Source organism: Dunckerocampus dactyliophorus, chromosome 17 (assembly GCF_027744805.1).
Source record: "Dunckerocampus dactyliophorus isolate RoL2022-P2 chromosome 17, RoL_Ddac_1.1, whole genome shotgun sequence".
Lineage (NCBI taxonomy): Eukaryota > Metazoa > Chordata > Actinopteri > Syngnathiformes > Syngnathidae > Dunckerocampus > Dunckerocampus dactyliophorus.
This window is the reverse complement of record NC_072835.1, coordinates 2,925,306-2,937,732: the sequence shown is the minus strand read 5'-3', so window position 1 is coordinate 2,937,732 and position 12,427 is coordinate 2,925,306. Positions and strand designations below refer to the sequence as shown.

The 12,427-nt window shown below is 43.1% G+C and overlaps 1 protein-coding gene across 2 annotated transcripts in view; it reads right to left on the bottom strand.

Annotated features, from left to right (window-relative positions):
- Positions 1-12,427, bottom strand: part of LOC129170453 (rab GTPase-activating protein 1) — a 111,995-nt gene that overhangs the window by 56,330 nt on the left and 43,238 nt on the right. The window lies entirely within an intron of this gene.

The following is a 12,427-nucleotide window of genomic DNA, read 5'->3' as shown; positions in this document are numbered from 1 at the left end:
CGCAGCATTTTTGTCTCGGTAGTCAACAATGGCCACAGTCATCAGCACAACTTACAGAAAAAAACATTCCTGATATCAATCTGCACGGCAAAGTGCTTTGGGCTGCAATGCATACAGAGTGCTGCAAGTATGCATATTATTCACTGTATTTAGTCACCCCCCCACCTCATTTTTATTTACAAAAACTAAAAAGTCAGACAAAATAAAGAAAAAATCATCTATAAATATTTACATAGTGATATACCAGGTATTGTTGACATTGATCTTTGATAGTAGACAAGTATTGTATGGGCACACATGTAACAACCAGCAGACATATGAAGAGGTAGAGTGTGTGTGTGTGTGTGTGTGTGTGTGTGTGTGTGTGCGCTCTGTATCTATAGGTGCTTGTATACAATATAGGTCTTACAAAACTAATGATGGTAGTAATAGCAGTAGTGGAGAGTTATAACTGCAAACCGCAGAATAAACAAATTCGTCAAATGAATTGAAAGAAGAAAAAAATAATTTTGCACAATTTGTGAAATTAAGATTAGGCATCTTTGATTAAATGTGGACCATATTTTGTTGAAGTGGGGTGTGCTCTGCATAATTATGCATTTTATTATGCATATTATGTTAGACAACCACTATGTATCCCACGGAGCATGACATAATACCACAATGTATTTCAGACAAACGAATGTTCCATTTCTGAACTCATTCAATACAAAAGACGTATTTATACAAAAAGAGGTGGTGACTCAACTGCACACTCATAGATGTCACTGTTAGAGCATTTTTAAGCCACAAAAACGTCCACAAAGTAGCAGAAGTGCATTTGACAAGAGCTCGGCATGGATCATTTGCATGTATTTACACACTCGACAGCAAGGAGGAAGTAGTAAAGCATGGAGGAGTGTAGCGAGCAGACGGTTACGCATTGTAGAGACATTTTTACGTGTTCACACACATGACACACACATAGGCCTGCCACGATAACAAATTTTGCTGGTCGGTAATTGTGCTCTCAATTAACATCGATAATCAATTATATTATATTATAATAAAATCATATTTAAAGCCCAATTTTTCATCAATTTTTCATAAAGTGTCATGTCACATTTGAAGCATTCAGGTGTAGCGTACCTGTGTGAAGTTGCCTATTGTGGCACTCACCAGTCGGTGAGGAAGAGGTAACTATAACTACTAAGAGGCAACTCACATCGTCCGCCCGACACCTCCAACATCTCCCGAAATGATGGCCCCGCAACCGCACCGAGAGGCTGCACCTCCCCTGCAATGCAGCGAGCGAAACAGACGGTGAGTGGGTACCACCCCGCCCTATACGTTCACTTCGCCAATCAAACGCCCCAGCAAGCACTGATCGCCAGGCCCGAGACCGCGCTGCACATCCACACTGGAACTGAAAAATATCGCTTTTGTGCCTTCATCCATATTCGCGTTTGCTTGCAAACTGCTAGCACTCTGTGTATCCACTCAGTACGCAGCCCCCGCCTCCTCGTACTGGGACAAAGAGGCTGAATAGCTGACAGGAGGTTCACTCTCTCCGTTCATTCCACTACAGAACCAATGCGCACAGACACATGCAGAGTGAACCCTCTACTGTCCTTCGTTTGAGGTGGTTAAAAAAAAAAGAATGTGTAAAACTGCACAAAACATGCCACACTGAACGCATCCATAGATCAGAACAAGACTAGAGCGCTATAATTTCCGCTTCAACGGAATCACGGAATTGGCCAATAAAAACGGAATCTACTGTTGAACGCGGAATCTCGCAGATACTGACATATTGTGAATGAAATGCTGTAATCGGGAGGAGAAGGAACGTTTGTGTGGGGAAATATTTCCCCGGTGGACCGCTCGTTCATAGCGGCGTGTCCTCAAAAACACTAACCAGACCCCTCCTGAAGCAATCCGGTAAAACACTCTTCACCGAGCATGAGCGTGAGCTCACGTACAGCAATGGACAGTGCAAACTGGCTGCGTCAGCTTAGCTTAGTGGAGTGGGGCTGTGTGTGTGCCAAAGTTGTGTTTTAGGTAATGGAAGTGAGCGTTTTAGGATGCCCGTGCCCGCTGACTTTGTGCATCAAATAAAGTCGACAGCCACAGCTGCAAGAGGCACCCAGCTAGCTATCCCACTTAGCAACAGTCAAAATACATTTTCAACACACACCATACTTCCGGACTTCAAAATAAGAGGAGCACATATCCTGTAATAGTGGAAATAAAATAAGGGTGTCTTAAAAAAATAGATTACATTAATAAAACCATTGCAATTGCATCTGCAGCTACACCTTCTTTAACCACAAGCACGCATTCAATAAAATACTGGACAAAATTGTCCAATGATGTATTGCATCAATAAAACGTAAAGATTTTTGAATTTATTTAACTTTTCATTTGACTCACTGGCACACGTAAACACACAATCTATGGTGATTCAGTAAGTAATAAGTAAATGGAGTATTTAAACATTTGAATGGAAAAAATGGAACGGAATTTGGGAAAAAATAAAAACACATTTCAATAGTGCCCTACAACAGTGGTCCCCATGCTTATTGTGTAAAACTAAGACATGGATAACATCAAATTAAAAGCACAAAATGAATGGCGACCCACTATCCACCAGTTCAAGTTCCAGCCAAGTTTTTCCAGAGAGATGATTACATGGCTGTTTGACGTGTGTGGTAAAATGCAGTGCGCTAGCATGAATTAACTTGAGACAAATGTGCAGATTAGCACTCAATAAGTCATCAAAACTTACCTTTATGCATTCCCACATAGTATCAGCATTTGACACCAAATATGAGGTGAAAGAAAAATGGTAAAAATACAGTAGTAGTCTATCTGTGCGGCATGAGATAAAGTTAGCACACGCACAATTGGACATGCGTCAAGTGAGACGGATGGAACAGAGAGAATACGGCCACTTTTCAAAATAAAACATTAAAAAAAATGAAATAATGGAAACTATTTTTTCTTTCTGTGCGGCCCGGTACCAAATGACCACTGCCCTGGTTGGGGACCACTGCCCTACAAGACACACAAATAAACACCAACAGAGATGAAAAAAATGTCTCCTGTACTGTATTCTTTCAAGGGGAGGAGATTCATTGTATCCGTGGGGAGATTAAGAGCCTCCAAAAATTTGATTTATTTATATGTTACAATGATGAAGCAATATCGAATCAATAAACAACCAGCAGTGGTTTTTGGCAAACTTATTTTACAAGTGGCAGCTTTAAAAAAAAAAAGGTTTACAGACTTTTTTTTATTTTGTAAAAAGCCTAAAAAAATGTCATTCATATTCAAAGAGAAAGCTTTGTTATTAGTAGTTATCAATACGTGTGTCCTGATCCAATACTGATCCGATATCAGGATTGATATCATTTGAAATCACCAATATTGGCACTCTGATACAAGAAGTTCATTCCAGACGCCGCACCAGAACTTCTATCCAGCAGCAGCCCTTCTATTCAGCATGCAGAACCACATGTGATAACAACAGCGTGTGCTAGCGTGTTTGGCAAGGAGTAAGAGTGATGTCAGCCGTGTGGCTGTGTTTTTTTGTTAAAGTCAGAAAAATCTGTTGCACCGGAGTGCTAAACTTGCACAAGTTTCCCGTGGCGGCACCTCATGTTGCATGTGAATGATTTTCGCAACACCACGGCTTCCTGAAGCATCCACCGCTGTTTGAAACATTTGCAAAGTGTGAGGAACTCCCACGGGACGTCATTGGCGGTAAGAGGAAAGAGCCAGCCCTTGTCGGTGGCGAGTAATGTTGGGTTTAAGCGTTTTATTGAGCATAAAACTCTACACCACATGCATCAAGAAGTAAATGCTTCAGTTTTTCCTCAAATCTGCTGTTGCTGTTTATTATTCTCTGTTTGAGTAATATCACTTGATCAAGCCTTTTGTAACATTCCATGCTACTCAACAAGCAAGAACAAGTATGTATACTCTGCTCTGATATCGGATCGATATCGGTATTGGCCGATATTCAAGGCTGCAATATTGCAATCGGATCGGATGTGAAAAACCTAGTTAGCAATATCAACATTTCAACCTTTTCTTGCTACATTATTCCTTTTCCTCTATCTTTCCCACTTTTGCTGTGTTATGTTTTATTTCTACAATGTGACAAGGGACAAAAAAATAAACCCCGGGTCGCAAATGGCTCCTGGGCTGCAGTTTGGACACCCCTGCTTTTACAGCTGTGAGCAACCCGCAGCTCTCGTCGACTATTTAGCTTCCAAACGATGGCAGTTAAGGAGAGAAGGCGAGTGTTATTGCAGCCAGAACTAATCGATGCGTAACAAGCGTCAGTAAATCTGAGATCGCAGGAGAAGGCGTTCGCAGAGGTGACCTGTCTGCCCTCTGAATGAGTCATATACACACACAAAAAAATGTACCACAAGCCGGCCAATCACAGCCGCAGTTGGAGGACGTTTGTGGAGGTACACATCACGCTACGTGCAGAGACCAAAGACTCTGTTATGCTTAAGCGTCCCGGCGCTGACGTGAGCGACGCTGGCTCGCGGAACAAAGAAACTGAAATCGATGAAATGCAACAAAATGTGTACTTGGGAGAATAGCGACGCGGACAAGTGTCAAAATGTATGCCATGTATGAAAAAATGTACATTTTGTCAGTTTTGACATCATAATCAATAAATCAATTAATCACAAGATAAATAAAGATGAAGTTGATCATTTTGCTGGCCTCGATAAATTGACACGTGCATTCGTGTTTGTTTTCCTCCTTTCTCTTTACCAAACAGGCTGGATGACAAGTGGTTTCACTCTGTGCATCTGTCTCAACACTCTATAGCAGAATGAACGGAGTGAGTGAACCCTCCTGTCAGCCATTCAGTCTCTTTGTCCCAGTGGGGAGAGGCGGGGTGCTAGCAAATGTGCACTCCTGTCGTGTATTACGTGATTGAATACTTTCTTGGTGCCCGCCATCTGATGTCAATTTCACCCCGTTTGTGCATCGTCATTTTGTAACATGAAAGTTTGTGACAAAGACAATGAAATAAATAACACAAAACGATGTAACTTACATTTCAGCTGCTGTCATTACCGAAGAATGACAGCAGTGTGAACCAAACGCATTTTGCTGCATCCAAAACATGTACTTTTGACCAAACTCCGACAAAACTTTACACTTCATGAAAGGTAAACAGCGTATTCCACACATAATGTTGCTAAAAGTCAACCAAGGAAGTGTATATGCAAGTGAGCTGGTGTCTGCATTGACACACAATGTCAACGTCAGAGTATTTCCCGGTTGTTTTTCAGTTTTGTTTTGTTTTTTGGTCACAATCCAGACAATAACGAAAGTGACACTCATTCAAAATCAGAAATATTGCGTTTGGGATTTTTATTTAAGTGCAATTTTTGCTGATCGTGACAGAGTCCATTTTATTTTCATTGGGGTTTTTCTGTCTTTTTTTGTTTAATTTATTTTATTTAAAAGCTCTTGACATTCCAGTTAAAAAAAGTAAAAAGTGTTGAGAAATTAAAGTTGATTTTGATATGGTGTACTCACGTTATTATGCCATATACACTTACAGTGGTGTACAAAAGTGTTTGCCCCCTTGAGATATATCAGTGTGGGAAAGGTTATAAAGCCATTTCTAAAGCTTTGGGACTCCAGCCAACCACAGTGAGAGCCATTATCCACAAATGGACAAAACATGGAACAGTGGTGAACCTTCCCAGGAGTGGCCAGCCAACCAAAATGACCATAAGAGTGCAGCGACGACTCATCCGAGAGGTCACAAAAGACCCCACAACAACATCCAAAGAACTGCAGGCCTCACTTGCCTCAGTTAAGGTCAGTGTTCATGACTCCACCATAAGAAAGACACTGGGCAAAAACGGCCTGCATGGCAGAGTTCCAAGATCAAAACCACTGCTGAACAAAAACAACATTAAGGTTAGTCTCAATTTTGCCAGTAAACATCTTGATGATCCTCAAGACCTTTGGGAAAATACTCTGTGGTCTAACAAGACAAAAGTTTAACTTTTTGGAAGGTGTGTGTCCCATTACATCTGGAGTAAAAGTAACACTGCATTTCAGAAAAAAAACATAATAGCAACAGTAAAATATGGTGGTTGGAGTGTGATGGTCTGGGGCTGTTTTGCTCCTTAAGGACCTGGAAGACTTGCTGTGATAAATGGAAGCATGAATTCTGCTGGTGACCTCAAGCTGAAAGCAACATGGGTTCTGCAGCAGGACAATGATCCAAAACACACCAGCAAGTCCACCTCTGAATGGCTGAAGACTTTGGAGTGGCCTAGTCCAAGTCCTGACCTGAATCCTATTGAGATGCTGTGGCATGACCTTAAAAAGGCGCTTCATACTGGAAAAGCCTCCAATGTGGCTGAATGACAACAATTGTGCAAAATTCCTCCCCAGCGCTGTAAGAGACTCATTGCAAGTTATCACAAACGCTTGATTGCAGTTGTTGCTGCTAGGGGGAGGCCAACCACTTATTAGGTTTAGGGGGGCAATCACTTTTTCACACAGGACCATGTAGCTTTGGATTGTTTTTCTCCCTTAATAATAAAAAGTTTCATTTAAAAACAGCATTTTGTGTTGAGTTGTGTTGTCATTGACTAATATTTACATTTGTTTGATGATCTGAAACATTTAAGTGTGACAAATATGCAAAATAGTCAGAAAACAGGAAGGAGCCAAACACTTTTTGACACCATTGTACCTGCACATAGCCAAAGTCACAAGAGCCAAGTAATCTTCTTTTCTGACTTCCCAGCCTCAGAAGGTGATCATTAGCACCCCATTCAATAGCCTGGCGGGGAGCTCCTCATTAGCAACTTAGCTTCTTTCTGAGGCGGTGGAGCAAAAGCCTGAAAACACTCACTCAGGTCAGAGTTCAGCCAGTTCAAAGGGAAAAAAAAGCGAATATTCTGAGAGGAAAACAAGCACTGAACATTCACTCCTCAGGTACACCTAACACCACTTGGCGGAGAACAAACCAAGCCTAGAGTGGACAACTACACATGGCAACGATGCTACATGAAAATAACATAGTGTGCTGGCATGTTGGTTCAGTAAATCTAGCAGCGGAACATCAATTATATTGTTCAACACATTGAGAGGTAGTCTTTCAGTATAACCCAGTCCCAGTCCTTAGCAGGGACTGAAAAGTCGTTAAATCTGGCATCAAAGTCAATTGGAAGCCCTGGCGTTGCACAACTGCTCTAAGAGGAAATGTAAATTTGATCAGCTACTAGCGTCACGTAGGGCGCTGTGCCTGCTAGAAACAGAGAAGCGCATGGGGGTTGGGATTAGTTTTCCAGGTTAACTTTCCAGTTTCCAAGACATTTTCACCTTTTTTCTCATTTTCCATATGTTTTCCAAGACTGGAATATTGGTCAATCGTTTTCCAGGTTGTCCAGGACGCGTGGGGAACCAGCGCTACCTTGTCGTATATGTGATATATACAAGTAGGCATCTATTCGGTTGGACAAGTGCAGTGTTACAGTATATACAGTCGTCCCTCTCTACACGATTCATTAGTTCCAGACCCGACCGTGTTAAATGAATTTCTGTGATATAGGATTCAATGTATGTAAATTTAATATTTTCATAGTTAGAGCATAGGAAACCTGCTTGTGACTTTCTAAGTACCGTTTTTGCCATTATTAAAGCCCTGTAGACATGAAATAACACCCCTGTTGTCACCTGTACACTCCTATTATACTTTCTTTACATCACATTGTGCAACTCTTGTGCTGCAGGGACTCGAGACAGCCTCTAGCAGACATTTACCCGAGGTACCACTGTAATTGAAAAATGTAACTAATCCATGTGATCCGTATAGGTATCGGCCGATTTCACTCATGGATGATCAGTATCAGAATTGCCAGCATAAAACCCTGATCAAAGCATCCCTACTAAAAACACTTTGAAAATGTCTAGACAAGCTTTTGTCCACACTTTCAATGCACTATTGTGGGACCTTTGATGCTTTGTATAAAAGTAGTAGAATATGGGACCTGTCAGAGTTGCAGTGCAATAAATCTTAAAGACCCACACAGATTCCTTTTGCTCCAGCAGATTTTGCAGATGCTGCAGGTCCAGCTTAGCACACGTCCTGTTTTTGAAAGCCATCGTGAGCCAGCAAAAACGAACCTGAGGTTTATAATCTCCCTCCGAGCAGACTGCTCTTTGTGATAAGCTCGAAAGAACCGCTCAGGAACTCAATTTAAACACAAATTTTGAACTGGGCCTCCTTAAACAAGTTAGCCCCGCTGCCCATCAGCCATGTTGCTAGGAGTCTTAATGGATGTGCGCTGTTATGATTACATCTAATTACACGGGATCCCGTGCTAAAATTAGCAGCTGCACAGGATATTAATATTGCAAATGCCGAGGCATCCCATATCTTCACTCCAATGACTTTCTGGAGGCTGCAGAGTTTGTCTCGTGCAGAGCAATTTGCTGTCGCGTGATGGAGACCCAAACATACACACACACCACCTTTCTCTCTCACACTCTCCGCCCTACCCGCCCGGCAAATCCAGACACACTCCTTTGCGTTCACGCACCCCCTCTGCCCACCACACGAGGAGCTAAAAATAAATGACAGTCAGGAGAAAAGGGAGGGGAATAGGAGAAAACAGATAGGAATTGAAGGAGGCGGCACAGGAATAGAGCGCATGAAAGACAGGAATCAGAGAAGAAGTGCAGTCAAGACTGATAAGAGGAGGGAGCGTGATATCGTGTGACACCTGGCTGCTGAGCCGAGGCTTCTTCTTTATATATCTTATACATTATGTGTGTTCAAGGTGCAGCAAAGTGCAGCACGGAGGGGGGTCATTGCTCGCTCCCCATTATGCTTTGGTCAGGCACCGCTGAGCAGCAAAAAGCACTCCTACCACACATTCTAACTCTGCCATTTAAAGGGCACACCGCCCTGTCCAGGCAGTGTGCAGAGCATGCGAGACAAAATAACATCACCATACGACTCACATGAAGCCAGTGGTACCGTGCTTGGGCGCGTGAGTGCCCCCTAAGTCCAAAGTCCCCTCCTCCAGCACGGCTGGAAGAGCTGGTCCAGGGAAGGCACCATTGCATGTACACGCATCTTTCACCTTCAGCTTCCTCAGCAAGGCACTTGCCATCTTGGAGGTGTGTTTGGGCTCCGCCGGCAGCACTCGTGCGGCCCCAGACCGTGCCGCCACGCTACATGTGTTGAGTCACTTTCAGTGGATAGTGCATCTACACTGCCGTACAAGCTGTTTTGTAGCTTTATTTTGACCGGAACACATCAACATCAGTGCAATTCCAACGCCATATGTGCATCTCCAACACCTCTCTAGTCTGGTCAGCATCAAAACGACACTTCCTCATTGTCACTGAACGCCCGCAAAATACATTCAAGGACATGCCGAATATCACAACAATGTCATTATTACGCATGTATGTGTGGTCTAAATAAGCATCATGACAAAGACAAACAGTAAGTGGATACAGTATTCTTATCCCTCACTGTCTAAGTCTTAATGCGGAAGTACAATTTGCTGCATTTAAGTATGCTGGGAAATCACAGAAAATAAACTCAAAACTAAATGAAACTTGACGTGGTGTCTTCGATTGCAACTGCTCATTGCTCATAACGCGGTTAAAGTGTAACGCAAATGGTGTGCTGCTATGAAAGAAACTAGTCTTAGGTAAATATATTTGAGCTTGATTTAAATTTCCAGTTCCATTGGAGTTGGTAATACAAACAAATATACCGTATTTTTCAAACCATAAGTCACACTTTTTTTCATGGTTTTGCTTGTCCTGCGACTTGTACTACAGAGCGACTTACCTATATGTTTTTTTTTCCCACACTGACAGCTGCGAGAGGGCACGATAGGCTTGTGTATCAGTATCTGCTACTGTTATCATTCCTGTACCACTGAAAATGTACAACGTAAACATCAACTAATAAAGACAACTGAGGGGCTGTCCACACAAACGTTTTCAGGTCGAACCGGCAAACTATTTTATGGTTTCAGCCTCTAACCCACACAGGAACTCCGGGTGACGGGATTCTTCAAAATGGCTTCCAGAGTGGAAAAATCTGAAAACGCCAGCTTGTCGTTGCCGTGAATACAGGCAATGTGAGAACGATGACGTCACCGACCCACCATCGATGGACATGACATGACTCACCTCAGTAAACATTCTCCTGATATTTTGTTGTGTTATACTCCATAATTATTCGCAGAAGTAATTCCACTTTTCGTAAGCGGAAGATGGCGGACTTATGCGCATCTGTTCTTTCTTCTTCTATGGTTTGGAGTGTCACGTGGTAACTTCTGCGTGTCTGTTCACAGCTTATAAAGACAACTGAGAAAGACGGAAACACAAATGCCTCCAAAAAGAAAGTCCTATTCTGCAGATTACAAGCTGCAAGTAGTGAAATACGCAGCCGAAAACGATAATCGAGCAGCAAAAAGAAAGAACTTGTGAGGGACTGGCGAAACGCGGAGGATGCTCTAACTGCAATGAAGGAAACAAATGGCGGGCTAAAAGCTAGCTGGCCACAGCTAGGAACGAGGAACGAGTTGACAAATGGGTGCTTGAACAACGTGCTGCCAAGAGAGGCTTGTCAACAGTGCAGTTACGTCTCCACGGCCAGGGAGGTGCCAAGGCCACCAATATAAATGACTTTGCGGGTTGTTTAGGCTGTAGTTATCTGAATAACCGTTAATATGTCACGTTAACATACCATTCACCTTACGTTAACAGACACCCATTTAGCCTTTCTAGATGAAATGTCTGTTATTGGTTGCTGATTTTATAAAATACATTTCTCCCCAAAAATGCAACTTATAGTCCAGTGTGACTTATATATAGTTTTTTTCCTCATCATTGTGCATTTTTGGCTGGTGCGACTTATACTCCCGAGCAACTTATAGTCCAGAAAACACGGTGAATAATAGCGATGAGCCAGATACTCATTTTAGACGAGTATCCGTTATGGATAATACATTTTTGCAGAGTACAAGCATGAAACGAGTACAGCTCGTCATTATCCGTAATCGTGATGAAGTAAAATCCTCATTGGGTAACTACTTATGTATTCACTCTCCACGCTCTGTGATTAGCCAGGCACACACAGCGACCGCCCCTCCATAGACTACCTACAGCCAGAGAGAGGAGTATGCGGTGCATTTGACAAGACAGAGTTGAAAACGAGCTCGTGTTGCGTCGGTCACTGCAGCGTTTTGTTTTTTTTCGTCTGCTTGCTTCTAATTTGGCTGGTGATATAAAGTCAGTTGGAAAACTTTGCTGGCTTTTGAGAAAACTACAGTGAACAAGGCTGACAGATTATTTCCCTGTTTGCCATGACTGGATGAATTACCAACTAGTAATAGTACTGTCATGTACACTACAGTCATCGGCCTGATCACTGGCGGTGTTGAAACATCATACAGAAGAGAGGTGGCGGACCTCATAGCTTGGTGTCGTGATAACATTCTCCATCTCAATACAGATAAGACTAAAGAAATGATCACTGACCCAAGAACAAGGGAAAAGGAGCCGCATAGACCCCTGTTTATTGATGAGACTGAGGTGGAGAGGGTGAAAACCTTCAAGTTCCTTGGCACACACATCAGCGAGGACCTCACCTGGTCTCACAACACCCAACATATTATGAAGAAGTCCCAAAGGAGACTGTACTTCCTGAGAAGACTGAGGAAATTTGGCATGTCCACCAAAATCCTGAGTTGCTTCTACAGATGCACTATGGAAAGTGTCCTTACCGCCTCCATAACTGTTTGGTACGGTAACTGTACAACACGTGATAGGAAGGCACTCCAGCGGGTGATCAAGACCTCACAGAACATTGTTGGGGCAGCCCTCCCCTCACTGCAAGACATTTATAAAACTAGAGTCCTACGAAGAACAAACAACCTCATCAAGGACAGCACACATCCACAACACTCATTATTCACACTCCTACCGTCAGGCAGACGCTACAGGAGTTTGAAGTCCAGGACCACAAGACTGGCGAACAGCTTGTACCCACAGGCCATCAGGCTTCTCAATGAAGCACTCACACACGCCGCACGCAACACACGCACACACTCATAACACTATTTATTTATTTATTTGTTTATTCATTCATTGGTATTCATGTCCCCTCCGTGAATCACCACCTTACCGTGGTGGAGGGGTTTGTGTGCCTGAGTGATCCTAGGAGCTATGTTGTCTGGGGCTATATGCCCCTGGTAGGGTCTCCCAAGGCAAACAGGTCCTGGGTGACGGGCCAGACCAAGAGTGATTCAGAAGACCCGTATGAACAAACACACGAGGAGAGACCGCACCTCACCCGTAAGTGGGATACCGGGGCCTCACCCTGGAGCCAGGCCTGGGGGGGGGGGGGGGGACAGGC